The following is a 15,580-nucleotide window of genomic DNA, read 5'->3' on the forward strand; positions in this document are numbered from 1 at the left end:
TTCCTAGAATCTATTGTATTGTAATGATATACTCTGACATCTTTTTCCTCTCTGCTATTTCCTAGAATCTATTGTATTGTAATGTTATACTCTGACATCTTTTTCCTATCTGCTATTTCCTAGAATCTATTGTATTGTAATGTTATACTCTGACATCTTTTTCCTTTCTACTATTTCCTAGAATCTATTGTATTGTAATGATATACTCTGACATCTTTTTCCTTTCTACTATTTCCTAGAACCTATTGTATTGTAATGATATACTCTGACATCTTTTTCCTTTCTACTATTTCCTAGAATCTATTGTATTGTAATGATATACTCTGACATCTTTTTCCTTTCTACTATTTCCTAGAATCTATTGTATTGTAATGTTATACTCTGACATCTTTTTCCTCTCTGCTATTTCCTAGAATCTATTGTATTGTAATGTTATACTCTGACATCTTTTTCCTCTCTGCTATTTCCTAGAATCTATTGTATTGTAATGTTATACTCTGACATCTTTTTCCTCTCTGCTATTTCCTAGAATCTATTGTATTGTAATGTTATACTCTGACATCTTTTTCCTCTCTGCTATTTCCTAGAATCTATTGTATTGTAATGATATACTCTGACATCTTTTTCCTCTCTGCTATTTCCTAGAATCTATTGTATTGTAATGTTATACTCTGACATCTTTTTCCTCTCTGCTATTTCCTAGAATCTATAGTATTGTAATGATATACTCTGACATCTTTTTCCTCTCTGCTATTTCCTAGAATCTATTGTATTGTAATGTTATACTCTGACATCTTTTTCCTCTCTGCTATTTCCTAGAATCTATTGTATTGTAATGTTATACTCTGACATCTTTTTCCTTTCTGCTATTTCCTAGAATCTATTGTATTGTAATGTTATACTCTGACATCTTTTTCCTCTCTGCTATTTCCTAGAATCTATTGTATTGTAATGTTATACTCTGACATCTTTTTCCTCTCTGCTATTTCCTAGAATCTGTTGTATTGTAATGATATACTCTGACATCTTTTTCCTCTCTGCTATTTCCTAGAATCTATTGTATTGTAATGATATACTCTGACATCTTTTTCCTCTCTGCTATTTCCTAGAATCTATTGTATTGTAATGATATACTCTGACATCTTTTTCCTATCTGCTATTTCCTAGAATCTATTGTATTGTAATGTTATACTCTGACATCTTTTTCCTCTCTGCTATTTCCTAGAATCTATTGTATTGTAATGTTATACTCTGACATCTTTTTCCTTTCTACTATTTCCTAGAATCTATTGTATTGTAATGATATACTCTGACATCTTTTTCCTCTCTGCTATTTCCTAGAATCTATTGTATTGTAATGATATACTCTGACATCTTTTTCCTATCTGCTATTTCCTAGAATCTATTGTATTGTAATGTTATACTCTGACATCTTTTTCCTCTCTGCTATTTCCTAGAATCTATTGTATTGTAATGATATACTCTGACATCTTTTTCCTTTCTACTATTTCCTAGAATCTATTGTATTGTAATGATATACTCTGACATCTTTTTCCTCTCTGCTATTTCCTAGAATCTATTGTATTGTAATGATATACTCTGACATCTTTTTCCTATCTGCTATTTCCTAGAATCTATTGTATTGTAATGTTATACTCTGACATCTTTTTCCTCTCTGCTATTTCCTAGAATCTATTGTATTGTAATGTTATACTCTGACATCTTTTTCCTTTCTACTATTTCCTAGAATCTATTGTATTGTAATGATATACTCTGACATCTTTTTCCTCTCTGCTATTTCCTAGAATCTATTGTATTGTAATGTTATACTCTGACATCTTTTTCCTTTCTGCTATTTCCTAGAATCTATTGTATTGTAATGTTATACTCTGACATCTTTTTCCTATCTGCTATTTCCTAGAATCTATTGTATTGTAATGATATACTCTGACATCTTTTTCCTATCTACTATTTCCTAGAATCTATTGTATTGTAATGTTATACTCTGACATCTTTTTCCTATCTACTATTTCCTAGAATCTATTGTATTGTAATGTTATACTCTGACATCTTTTTCCTCTCTGCTATTTCCTAGAACCTATTGTATTGTAATGGTATACTCTGACATCTTTTTCCTCTCTGCTATTTCCTAGAATCTATTGTATTGTAATGTTATACTCTGACATCTTTTTCCTCTCTGCTATTTCCTAGAATCTATTGTATTGTAATGATATACTCTGACATCTTTTTCCTATCTGCTATTTCCTAGAATCTATTGTATTGTAATGTTATACTCTGACATCTTTTTCCTCTCTGCTATTTCCTAGAATCTATTGTATTGTAATGTTATACTCTGACATCTTTTTCCTTTCTACTATTTCCTAGAATCTATTGTATTGTAATGATATACTCTGACATCTTTTTCCTCTCTGCTATTTCCTAGAATCTATTGTATTGTAATGTTATACTCTGACATCTTTTTCCTTTCTGCTATTTCCTAGAATCTATTGTATTGTAATGATATACTCTGACATCTTTTTCCTTTCTGCTATTTCCTAGAATCTATTGTATTGTAATGTTATACTCTGACATCTTTTTCCTCTCTGCTATTTCCTAGAATCTATTGTATTGTAATGTTATACTCTGACATCTTTTTCCTCTCTGCTATTTCCTAGAATCTATTGTATTGTAATGTTATACTCTGACATCTTTTTCCTCTCTGCTATTTCCTAGAATCTATTGTATTGTAATGATATACTCTGACATCTTTTTCCTCTCTGCTATTTCCTAGAATCTATAGTATTGTAATGATATACTCTGACATCTTTTTCCTCTCTGCTATTTCCTAGAATCTATTGTATTGTAATGTTATACTCTGACATCTTTTTCCTTTCTGCTATTTCCTAGAATCTATTGTATTGTAATGTTATACTCTGACATCTTTTTCCTCTCTGCTATTTCCTAGAATCTATTGTATTGTAATGATATACTCTGACATCTTTTTCCTCTCTGCTATTTCCTAGAATCTATTGTATTGTAATGTTATACTCTGACATCTTTTTCCTATCTGCTATTTCCTAGAACCTATTGTATTGTAATGATATACTCTGACATCTTTTTCCTATCTGCTATTTCCTAGAATCTATTGTATTGTAATGTTATACTCTGACATCTTTTTCCTCTCTGCTATTTCCTAGAATCTATTGTATTGTAATGTTATACTCTGACATCTTTTTCCTTTCTACTATTTCCTAGAATCTATTGTATTGTAATGATATACTCTGACATCTTTTTCCTCTCTGCTATTTCCTAGAATCTATTGTATTGTAATGATATACTCTGACATCTTTTTCCTATCTGCTATTTCCTAGAATCTATTGTATTGTAATGTTATACTCTGACATCTTTTTCCTCTCTGCTATTTCCTAGAATCTATTGTATTGTAATGATATACTCTGACATCTTTTTCCTTTCTACTATTTCCTAGAATCTATTGTATTGTAATGATATACTCTGACATCTTTTTCCTCTCTGCTATTTCCTAGAATCTATTGTATTGTAATGATATACTCTGACATCTTTTTCCTATCTGCTATTTCCTAGTATCTATTGTATTGTAATGATATACTCTGACATCTTTTTCCTTTCTACTATTTCCTAGAATCTATTGTATTGTAATGATATACTCTGACATCTTTTTCCTCTCTGCTATTTCCTAGAATCTATTGTATTGTAATGTTATACTCTGACATCTTTTTCCTTTCTGCTATTTCCTAGAATCTATTGTATTGTAATGTTATACTCTGACATCTTTTTCCTATCTGCTATTTCCTAGAATCTATTGTATTGTAATGATATACTCTGACATCTTTTTCCTATCTACTATTTCCTAGAATCTATTGTATTGTAATGTTATACTCTGACATCTTTTTCCTATCTACTATTTCCTAGAATCTATTGTATTGTAATGTTATACTCTGACATCTTTTTCCTCTCTGCTATTTCCTAGAATCTATTGTATTGTAATGTTATACTCTGACATCTTTTTCCTCTCTGCTATTTCCTAGAATCTATTGTATTGTAATGATATACTCTGACATCTTTTTCCTATCTGCTATTTCCTAGAATCTATTGTATTGTAATGTTATACTCTGACATCTTTTTCCTCTCTGCTATTTCCTAGAATCTATTGTATTGTAATGTTATACTCTGACATCTTTTTCCTTTCTACTATTTCCTAGAATCTATTGTATTGTAATGATATACTCTGACATCTTTTTCCTCTCTGCTATTTCCTAGAATCTATTGTATTGTAATGTTATACTCTGACATCTTTTTCCTTTCTGCTATTTCCTAGAATCTATTGTATTGTAATGTTATACTCTGACATCTTTTTCCTCTCTGCTATTTCCTAGAATCTATTGTATTGTAATGTTATACTCTGACATCTTTTTCCTCTCTGCTATTTCCTAGAATCTATTGTATTGTAATGTTATACTCTGACATCTTTTTCCTCTCTGCTATTTCCTAGAATCTATTGTATTGTAATGATATACTCTGACATCTTTTTCCTATCTGCTATTTCCTAGAATCTATTGTATTGTAATGTTATACTCTGACATCTTTTTCCTCTCTGCTATTTCCTAGAATCTATTGTATTGTAATGTTATACTCTGACATCTTTTTCCTATCTGCTATTTCCTAGAATCTATTGTATTGTAATGATATACTCTGACATCTTTTTCCTCTCTGCTATTTCCTAGAATCTATTGTATTGTAATGTTATACTCTGACATCTTTTTCCTTTCTACTATTTCCTAGAATCTATTGTATTGTAATGATATACTCTGACATCTTTTTCCTCTCTGCTATTTCCTAGAATCTATTGTATTGTAATGATATACTCTGACATCTTTTTCCTATCTGCTATTTCCTAGAATCTATTGTATTGTAATGTTATACTCTGACATCTTTTTCCTCTCTGCTATTTCCTAGAATCTATTGTATTGTAATGATATACTCTGACATCTTTTTCCTTTCTACTATTTCCTAGAATCTATTGTATTGTAATGATATACTCTGACATCTTTTTCCTCTCTGCTATTTCCTAGAATCTATTGTATTGTAATGTTATACTCTGACATCTTTTTCCTTTCTGCTATTTCCTAGAATCTATTGTATTGTAATGTTATACTCTGACATCTTTTTCCTTTCTACTATTTCCTAGAATCTATTGTATTGTAATGTTATACTCTGACATCTTTTTCCTCTCTGCTATTTCCTAGAATCTATTGTATTGTAATGTTATACTCTGACATCTTTTTCCTCTCTGTTATTTCCTAGAATCTATTGTATTGTAATGATATACTCTGACATCTTTTTCCTATCTGCTATTTCCTAGAATCTATTGTATTGTAATGTTATACTCTGACATCTTTTTCCTCTCTGCTATTTCCTAGAATCTATTGTATTGTAATGTTATACTCTGACATCTTTTTCCTTTCTACTATTTCCTAGAATCTATTGTATTGTAATGATATACTCTGACATCTTTTTCCTCTCTGCTATTTCCTAGAATCTATTGTATTGTAATGTTATACTCTGACATCTTTTTCCTTTCTGCTATTTCCTAGAATCTATTGTATTGTAATGATATACTCTGACATCTTTTTCCTCTCTGCTATTTCCTAGAATCTATTGTATTGTAATGTTATACTCTGACATCTTTTTCCTCTCTGCTATTTCCTAGAATCTATTGTATTGTAATGTTATACTCTGACATCTTTTTCCTCTCTGCTATTTCCTAGAATCTATTGTATTGTAATGTTATACTCTGACATCTTTTTCCTCTCTGCTATTTCCTAGAATCTATTGTATTGTAATGATATACTCTGACATCTTTTTCCTATCTGCTATTTCCTAGAATCTATTGTATTGTAATGTTATACTCTGACATCTTTTTCCTCTCTGCTATTTCCTAGAATCTATTGTATTGTAATGTTATACTCTGACATCTTTTTCCTTTCTACTATTTCCTAGAATCTATTGTATTGTAATGATATACTCTGACATCTTTTTCCTCTCTGCTATTTCCTAGAATCTATTGTATTGTAATGTTATACTCTGACATCTTTTTCCTTTCTACTATTTCCTAGAATCTATTGTATTGTAATGATATACTCTGACATCTTTTTCCTCTCTGCTATTTCCTAGAATCTATTGTATTGTAATGTTATACTCTGACATCTTTTTCCTCTCTGCTATTTCCTAGAATCTATTGTATTGTAATGTTACACTCTGACATCTTTTTCCTCTCTGCTATTTCCTAGAACCTATTGTATTGTAATGTTATACTCTGACATCTTTTTCCTATCTGCTATTTCCTAGAATCTATTGTATTGTAATGTTATACTCTGACATCTTTTTCCTCTCTGCTATTTCCTAGAATCTATTGTATTGTAATGATATACTCTGACATCTTTCTCCTATCTGCTATTTCCTAGAATCTATTGTATTGTAATGTTATACTCTGACATCTTTTTCCTATCTGCTATTTCCTAGAATCTATTGTATTGTAATGATATACTCTGACATCTTTTTCCTATCTGCTATTTCCTAGAATCTATTGTATTGTAATGTTACACTCTGACATCTTTTTCCTATCTGCTATTTCCTAGAATCTATTGTATTGTAATGTTATACTCTGACATCTTTTTCCTATCTGCTATTTCCTAGAATCTATTGTATTGTAATGTTATACTCTGACATCTTTTTCCTATCTGCTATTTCCTAGAATCTATTGTATTGTAATGTTACACTCTGACATCTTTTTCCTCTCTGCTATTTCCTAGAACCTATTGTATTGTAATGTTATACTCTGACATCTTTTTCCTATCTGCTATTTCCTAGAATCTATTGTATTGTAATGATATACTCTGACATCTTTTTCCTCTCTGCTATTTCCTAGAATCTATTGTATTGTAATGATATACTCTGACATCTTTCTCCTATCTGCTATTTCCTAGAATCTATTGTATTGTAATGTTATACTCTGACATCTTTTTCCTATCTGCTATTTCCTAGAATCTATTGTATTGTAATGATATACTCTGACATCTTTTTCCTCTCTGCTATTTCCTAGAACCTATTGTATTGTAATGATATACTCTGACATCTTTTTCCTCTCTGCTATTTCCTAGAATCTATTGTATTGTAATGATATACTTTGACATCTTTTTCCTTTCTACTATTTCCTAGAATCTATTGTATTGTAATGATATACTCTGACATCTATCTTTTTCCTCTCTGCTATTTCCTAGAATCTATTGTATTGTAATGTTATACTCTGACATCTTTTTCCTTTCTGCTATTTCCTAGAATCTATTGTATTGTAATGTTATACTCTGACATCTTTTTCCTTTCTACTATTTCCTAGAATCTATTGTATTGTAATGTTATACTCTGACATCTTTTTCCTCTCTGCTATTTCCTAGAATCTATTGTATTGTAATGTTATACTCTGACATCTTTTTCCTCTCTGCTATTTCCTAGAATCTATTGTATTGTAATGATATACTCTGACATCTTTTTCCTATCTGCTATTTCCTAGAATCTATTGTATTGTAATGTTATACTCTGACATCTTTTTCCTCTCTGCTATTTCCTAGAATCTATTGTATTGTAATGTTATACTCTGACATCTTTTTCCTTTCTACTATTTCCTAGAATCTATTGTATTGTAATGATATACTCTGACATCTTTTTCCTCTCTGCTATTTCCTAGAATCTATTGTATTGTAATGTTATACTCTGACATCTTTTTCCTTTCTGCTATTTCCTAGAATCTATTGTATTGTAATGTTATACTCTGACATCTTTTTCCTCTCTGCTATTTCCTAGAATCTATTGTATTGTAATGTTATACTCTGACATCTTTTTCCTCTCTGCTATTTCCTAGAATCTATTGTATTGTAATGTTATACTCTGACATCTTTTTCCTCTCTGCTATTTCCTAGAATCTATTGTATTGTAATGATATACTCTGACATCTTTTTCCTATCTGCTATTTCCTAGAATCTATTGTATTGTAATGTTATACTCTGACATCTTTTTCCTCTCTGCTATTTCCTAGAATCTATTGTATTGTAATGTTATACTCTGACATCTTTTTCCTTTCTACTATTTCCTAGAATCTATTGTATTGTAATGATATACTCTGACATCTTTTTCCTCTCTGCTATTTCCTAGAATCTATTGTATTGTAATGTTATACTCTGACATCTTTTTCCTCTCTGCTATTTCCTAGAATCTATTGTATTGTAATGTTATACTCTGACATCTTTTTCCTCTCTGCTATTTCCTAGAATCTATTGTATTGTAATGATATACTCTGACATCTTTTTCCTCTCTGCTATTTCCTAGAATCTATTGTATTGTAATGATATACTCTGACATCTTTTTCCTCTCTGCTATTTCCTAGAACCTATTGTATTGTAATGTTATACTCTGACATCTTTTTCCTCTCTGCTATTTCCTAGAATCTATTGTATTGTAATGTTATACTCTGACATCTTTTTCCTTTCTGCTATTTCCTAGAATCTATTGTATTGTAATGTTATACTCTGACATCTTTTTCCTCTCTGCTATTTCCTAGAATCTATTGTATTGTAATGTTATACTCTGACATCTTTTTCCTTTCTGCTATTTCCTAGAACCTATTGTATTGTAATGTTATACTCTGACATCTTTTTCCTCTCTGCTATTTCCTAGAATCTATTGTATTGTAATGTTATACTCTGACATCTTTTTCCTCTCTGCTATTTCCTAGAACCTATTGTATTGTAATGTTATACTCTGACATCTTTTTCCTCTCTGCTATTTCCTAGAATCTATTGTATTGTAATGTTATACTCTGACATCTTTTTCCTCTCTGCTATTTCCTAGAATCTATTGTATTGTAATGATATACTCTGACATCTTTTTCCTTTCTACTATTTCCTAGAATCTATTGTATTGTAATGATATACTCTGACATCTTTTTCCTCTCTGCTATTTCCTAGAATCTATTGTATTGTAATGTTATACTCTGACATCTTTTTCCTCTCTGCTATTTCCTAGAATCTATTGTATTGTAATGTTATACTCTGACATCTTTTTCCTCTCTGCTATTTCCTAGAATCTATTGTATTGTAATGATATACTCTGACATCTTTTTCCTCTCTGCTATTTCCTAGAATCTATTGTATTGTAATGATATACTCTGACATCTTTTTCCTCTCTGCTATTTCCTAGAACCTATTGTATTGTAATGTTATACTCTGACATCTTTTTCCTCTCTGCTATTTCCTAGAATCTATTGTATTGTAATGTTATACTCTGACATCTTTTTCCTTTCTGCTATTTCCTAGAATCTATTGTATTGTAATGTTATACTCTGACATCTTTTTCCTCTCTGCTATTTCCTAGAATCTATTGTATTGTAATGTTATACTCTGACATCTTTTTCCTTTCTGCTATTTCCTAGAACCTATTGTATTGTAATGTTATACTCTGACATCTTTTTCCTCTCTGCTATTTCCTAGAATCTATTGTATTGTAATGTTATACTCTGACATCTTTTTCCTCTCTGCTATTTCCTAGAACCTATTGTATTGTAATGTTATACTCTGACATCTTTTTCCTCTCTGCTATTTCCTAGAATCTATTGTATTGTAATGTTATACTCTGACATCTTTTTCCTCTCTGCTATTTCCTAGAATCTATTGTATTGTAATGATATACTCTGACATCTTTTTCCTTTCTACTATTTCCTAGAATCTATTGTATTGTAATGATATACTCTGACATCTTTTTCCTCTCTGCTATTTCCTAGAATCTATTGTATTGTAATGTTATACTCTGACATCTTTTTCCTCTCTGCTATTTCCTAGAATCTATTGTATTGTAATGTTATACTCTGACATCTTTTTCCTCTCTGCTATTTCCTAGAATCTATTGTATTGTAATGATATACTCTGACATCTTTTTCCTCTCTGCTATTTCCTAGAATCTATTGTATTGTAATGTTATACTCTGACATCTTTTTCCTCTCTGCTATTTCCTAGAATCTATTGTATTGTATTGATATACTCTGACATCTTTTTCCTCTCTGCTATTTCCTAGAATCTATTGTATTGTAATGTTATACTCTGACATCTTTTTCCTCTCTGCTATTTCCTAGAATCTATTGTATTGTAATGTTATACTCTGACATCTTTTTCCTATCTGCTATTTCCTAGAATCTATTGTATTGTAATGTTATACTCTGACATCTTTTTCCTCTCTGCTATTTCCTAGAATCTATTGTATTGTAATGATATACTCTGACATCTTTTTCCTCTCTGCTATTTCCTAGAATCTATTGTATTGTAATGTTATACTCTGACATCTTTTTCCTTTCTGCTATTTCCTAGAATCTATTGTATTGTAATGATATACTCTGACATCTTTTTCCTCTCTGCTATTTCCTAGAATCTATTGTATTGTAATGTTATACTCTGACATCTTTTTCCTCTCTGCTATTTCCTAGAATCTATTGTATTGTAATGTTATACTCTGACATCTTTTTCCTCTCTGCTATTTCCTAGAATCTATTGTATTGTAATGGTATACTCTGACATCTTTTTCCTCTCTGCTATTTCCTAGAATCTATTGTATTGTAATGTTATACTCTGACATCTTTTTCCTCTCTGCTATTTCCTAGAATCTATTGTATTGTAATGTTATACTCTGACATCTTTTTCCTCTCTGCTATTTCCTAGAATCTATTGTATTGTAATGTTATACTCTGACATCTTTTTCCTTTCTGCTATTTCCTAGAATCTATTGTATTGTAATGATATACTCTGACATCTTTTTCCTTTCTGCTATTTCCTAGAATCTATTGTATTGTAATGTTATACTCTGACATCTTTTTCCTCTCTGCTATTTCCTAGAATCTATTGTATTGTAATGTTATACTCTGACATCTTTTTCCTCTCTGCTATTTCCTAGAATCTATTGTATTGTAATGTTATACTCTGACATCTTTTTCCTCTCTGCTATTTCCTAGAATCTATTGTATTGTAATGTTATACTCTGACATCTTTTTCCTATCTGCTATTTCCTAGAATCTATTGTATTGTAATGTTATACTCTGACATCTTTTTCCTCTCTGCTATTTCCTAGAATCTATTGTATTGTAATGATATACTCTGACATCTTTTTCCTCTCTGCTATTTCCTAGAATCTATTGTATTGTAATGGTATACTCTGACATCTTTTTCCTTTCTGCTATTTCCTAGAATCTATTGTATTGTAATGTTATACTCTGACATCTTTTTCCTCTCTGCTATTTCCTAGAATCTATTGTATTGTAATGTTATACTCTGACATCTTTTTCCTTTCTGCTATTTCCTAGAACCTATTGTATTGTAATGTTATACTCTGACATCTTTTTCCTTTCTGCTATTTCCTAGAATCTATTGTATTGTAATGATATACTCTGACATCTTTTTCCTCTCTGCTATTTCCTAGAATCTATTGTATTGTAATGGTATACTCTGACATCTTTTTCCTTTCTGCTATTTCCTAGAATCTATTGTATTGTAATGTTATACTCTGACATCTTTTTCCTATCTGCTATTTCCTAGAATCTATTGTATTGTAATGTTATACTCTGACATCTTTTTCCTCTCTGCTATTTCCTAGAATCTATTGTATTGTAATGTTATACTCTGACATCTTTTTCCTCTCTGCTATTTCCTAGAATCTATTGTATTGTAATGTTATACTCTGACATCTTTTTCCTCTCTGCTATTTCCTAGAATCTATTGTATTGTAATGTTATACTCTGACATCTTTTTCCTATCTGCTATTTCCTAGAATCTATTGTATTGTAATGTTATACTCTGACATCTTTTTCCTCTCTGCTATTTCCTAGAATCTATTGTATTGTAATGTTATACTCTGACATCTTTTTCCTTTCTACTATTTCCTAGAATCTATTGTATTGTAATGATATACTCTGACATCTTTTTCCTTTCTACTATTTCCTAGAACCTATTGTATTGTAATGTTATACTCTGACATCTTTTTCCTCTCTGCTATTTCCTAGAACCTATTGTATTGTAATGATATACTCTGACATCTTTTTCCTTTCTACTATTTCCTAGAATCTATTGTATTGTAATGATATACTCTGACATCTTTTTCCTCTCTACTATTTCCTAGAACCTATTGTATTGTAATGGTATATCCTATCCTCTGTATTCGATTTTCTGCATTCTTGAAGTGCTAACAAAACTAGGAAATCCTCACAGGTTTCAGCCACGGGAAAGCTCCCAGGACGCAGTAACATCTGCCCTAGTCCCTATTGTATTGTAATGGAATATCCTGTCCTCTGTATTTGATTTTCTGCATTCCTGAAGTGCAAGCACCCAGAAAGTACACACAGGTTTCTATATATATATATATATATATATGTATATATTGATTTGATTAACAGCAGCGCTGTGTGATAAATAAAATGTATAAAATAAAATGTAATTGAATGTACTTCTAAAATGACTGTGTAAATACACCTCAGAAATATATACCAGAAATAAATAAATATATATATATTTGATTTGATTAACTGCAGCGCTGTGTGATAAATAAAATGACAGTGTAAATGTCAAATGTAATGCTTTATAAAAATGTATTTGATTGTTGTTCAATAAACACTATTATCTTTTTTATAAAAATGGCGTCTCTCATTTTTATTTAAAATTCAAATAAAATGCGTCCTTTATTAAAGGAAAATGATATAAAAGTGTGTCAAACACAACCCTTTTATAACAATTTGATATCAAATTGTATAAAAGGGGCGTGTTTGATACACTTTGATAGGGGCGTGGCACCTGTCACATTTCTTTTTGATGAGTAATACAGCCCCCTTACTACTTCTATATATTGCTGAATCAATTAATATAGAAATCCCAGAATGTTAAGCATTAATCACATAGAATCTCTACTAAAGCCTTTTTTAGGAAACCCCATTTTTCTATGTTAATCCTGTAAACCTCTTACATAGGACAGGAGAACAAATAGAAAGGCAAGTAAATGAAACAATAACATTTAAGTGAAACTTGTCACTCTGGGGTTGGAGGGCCCATTTCCTCTGTATTGCGATCCCGGGTTCTCATGCAAAAGTTGTGGTTTCTCCTTCTCTGGGGATGAGGTATATTGTCCATTCCTAGGCCTCTAGGTAGGCCTGGCCATTCGGATGGAGAAATCTGGACTGAAGGGATTCCCAGACCGTTAGTGAACATCGGCAAGTCTCCCAGAGTATGTAAAACATGTAAAGTTCCAGACAGTCTCGAAATTTAAAGGGAAAGTCCCAAGAATAAAGGATTTTCTGTTGTCTCAGTATGTCTAGTAAGGGTCTCAGAGCACGTCTTTTCTGGAGTGTGCACCATGACAGATCATGCAGAACTTGGATAACGTGTTCTTTATATTTGATGGTTTCCATTGTGTGGGCCCCCGCAAGAATGTTCTCCTTTACTTTGTATCTATGTATCCGACATATTACATCTTTCGGTCTAGCTGAATCAGTGGATTTGGGTCGTAGGGACCTATGAGCCCTGTCAAATTCTATGTCCAAGTCACGTGGGACATTCAGTATAGAATTAAAAATGCAACGCAGGGATTCCTCTAACTTGTTTTGTTCCACCGACTCTGGCAGCCCTCTGATCCTGATATTATTACGTCTCCCTCTGTTTTCCATATCATCCACCAGTTCAGCCAAACATTCCAGTTGCTGTGATAGGCAATTAACTGTTCCTGTGCATGTAATCTCTGAGAGACGGCCTCTGTGTGACGTTCTTTATTAGCCACCCTTTCAGAAATCTGCTGTACCTCCTGTCTAATAGCAGCAGTCTCAGCTCTATAAGAGGATTCAAGCCCGGAAATATAATTCTCCATATCCTCCATTGTGGGGATAGCGCTTATGTGAGCCTTAAGGTCTTCCCATACATTGTGTGCCTGTGTTAAATCACCACATGTCAGGCTCTCTGGCTGCACAGATGTACCCTGAGACAAGTCCCTCAGCATGGGCAGAGAACTGCTGGCTGCCTGTGAATAGGAAGGGCGAGTCATCCCCCTCTGCCTGCATGTTGTCTTTAGAAGCCTGTATGGTGTGACGCCTGTCCTCCATATTTGTATGCCTCACACTTTCTGCTGATAACGCAGGCTCCTTATCTGTCCTCTCCTCTTCAGAAAGGCAGGAGATAAGTACAACTCCAGGGGCTTCCTCCATGATCTTTTCCTCCAGCACGCTCTGAACAGCATGGGCCATCGCCATCTTGTGACTCACAAGCTTCTGAGTGGAGCCTGCTGAGCTTCTCAAATACCTGGAGATTCCAGTCCCTGATACCACTGGGGGACGTCTGCTTGATGGGCCTTGGCTTGCACGCTTCTTAGCTGACATTTGGTGACAAATAGCACTTCTAATATAGGTCTGCAGTCATCACCCAGGCAGTAGCTGAAGAGCTGCACGTCCTCACTCCTCCAGTTTATAAGCCCCTCCAGTGTCAGGAATAGATAGTATGTGAAAATACAGTATATACCGCTCAGGGAACACTTACCTTTCAGAGATAATTTCCATATTCATACTAAATAATGGCACAGATCCCCCAGACATTATGACTGCACATATCCCTAGTCTTTATAACGATATTGCACTCATTCCCTGACAGACCGCAGCATGGCCATTAGTTAGAAGCTGCTAATGATCTTTGGAGCAGGTAAGTTTTCCCTGAGTGGTACATATTGGGCCGTCTGAAGACTGAGTTTAGTCTGGGACAATTTGTCTGCACTACTAATTAACAGCAGTTACATTACCAAACTAGGGCAGTCCCTATAGGGGAAAAACACAAGAATTATACTGTATTTTCACATACTATCTATTCCTGACACTGGAGGGGCTTATAAACTTACACAGTATATAGTCTGAGGTCTGGGGTCTGCCAATATGGGGCTAGTTTTCTGACTGTTTCGGATAACATTGTACATGATTTTAGGTTTTTTGTCTAGTCTCACTTGAATATAGGTCAATCTACTATATAATAATTTAATTCTGTCTGTCTGTAACGGAAATCCCACATCGCTGATTGGTCGCGGCTGGCTGAGTGCGACCAATCGGCGACAGGCACAGTCCGGCCGCGAATTGGTGCAGAATTCGAATGACGCACGCCACGACTACCGTTGGGAGATCTGTGGCGCCATTTGTCATCTCCTGCCGCACGGATTTGCCGCAATCAGCGATATTGGCGCACAATTTAAAGGGGATCTGTCACCCCATTTTTGGCCTATCAGCTGCCGGCACCGCCGTCAGGGGCTTATCTACAGCATTCTATAATGCTGTAGATAAGCCCCCAATGAAACCTGAAAGATAAGAAAAAAAAAGTTAGTTTATACTTACCCCGGCGTTCAGTCCAGTCCAATGGGTGTCGCTGTCCCGTCCGGCGTCTCCCATCTTCATACGATGATGTCCTCCTCCTTTCTTCTTCCTCGGCTCCTGCGC

General features: G+C 32.9%; 1 protein-coding gene across 1 annotated transcript in view; it reads left to right on the forward strand.

Annotated features, from left to right (window-relative positions):
- The window catches only part of LOC141063315 (uncharacterized), a 169,489-nt gene that overhangs the window by 32,988 nt on the left and 120,921 nt on the right, over nucleotides 1-15,580 (forward strand).

This window comes from Dendrobates tinctorius, unplaced genomic scaffold (assembly GCF_039654945.1).
Source record: "Dendrobates tinctorius isolate UK_male_01 unplaced genomic scaffold, ASM3965494v1 ptg000249l, whole genome shotgun sequence".
NCBI lineage: Eukaryota > Metazoa > Chordata > Amphibia > Anura > Dendrobatidae > Dendrobates > Dendrobates tinctorius.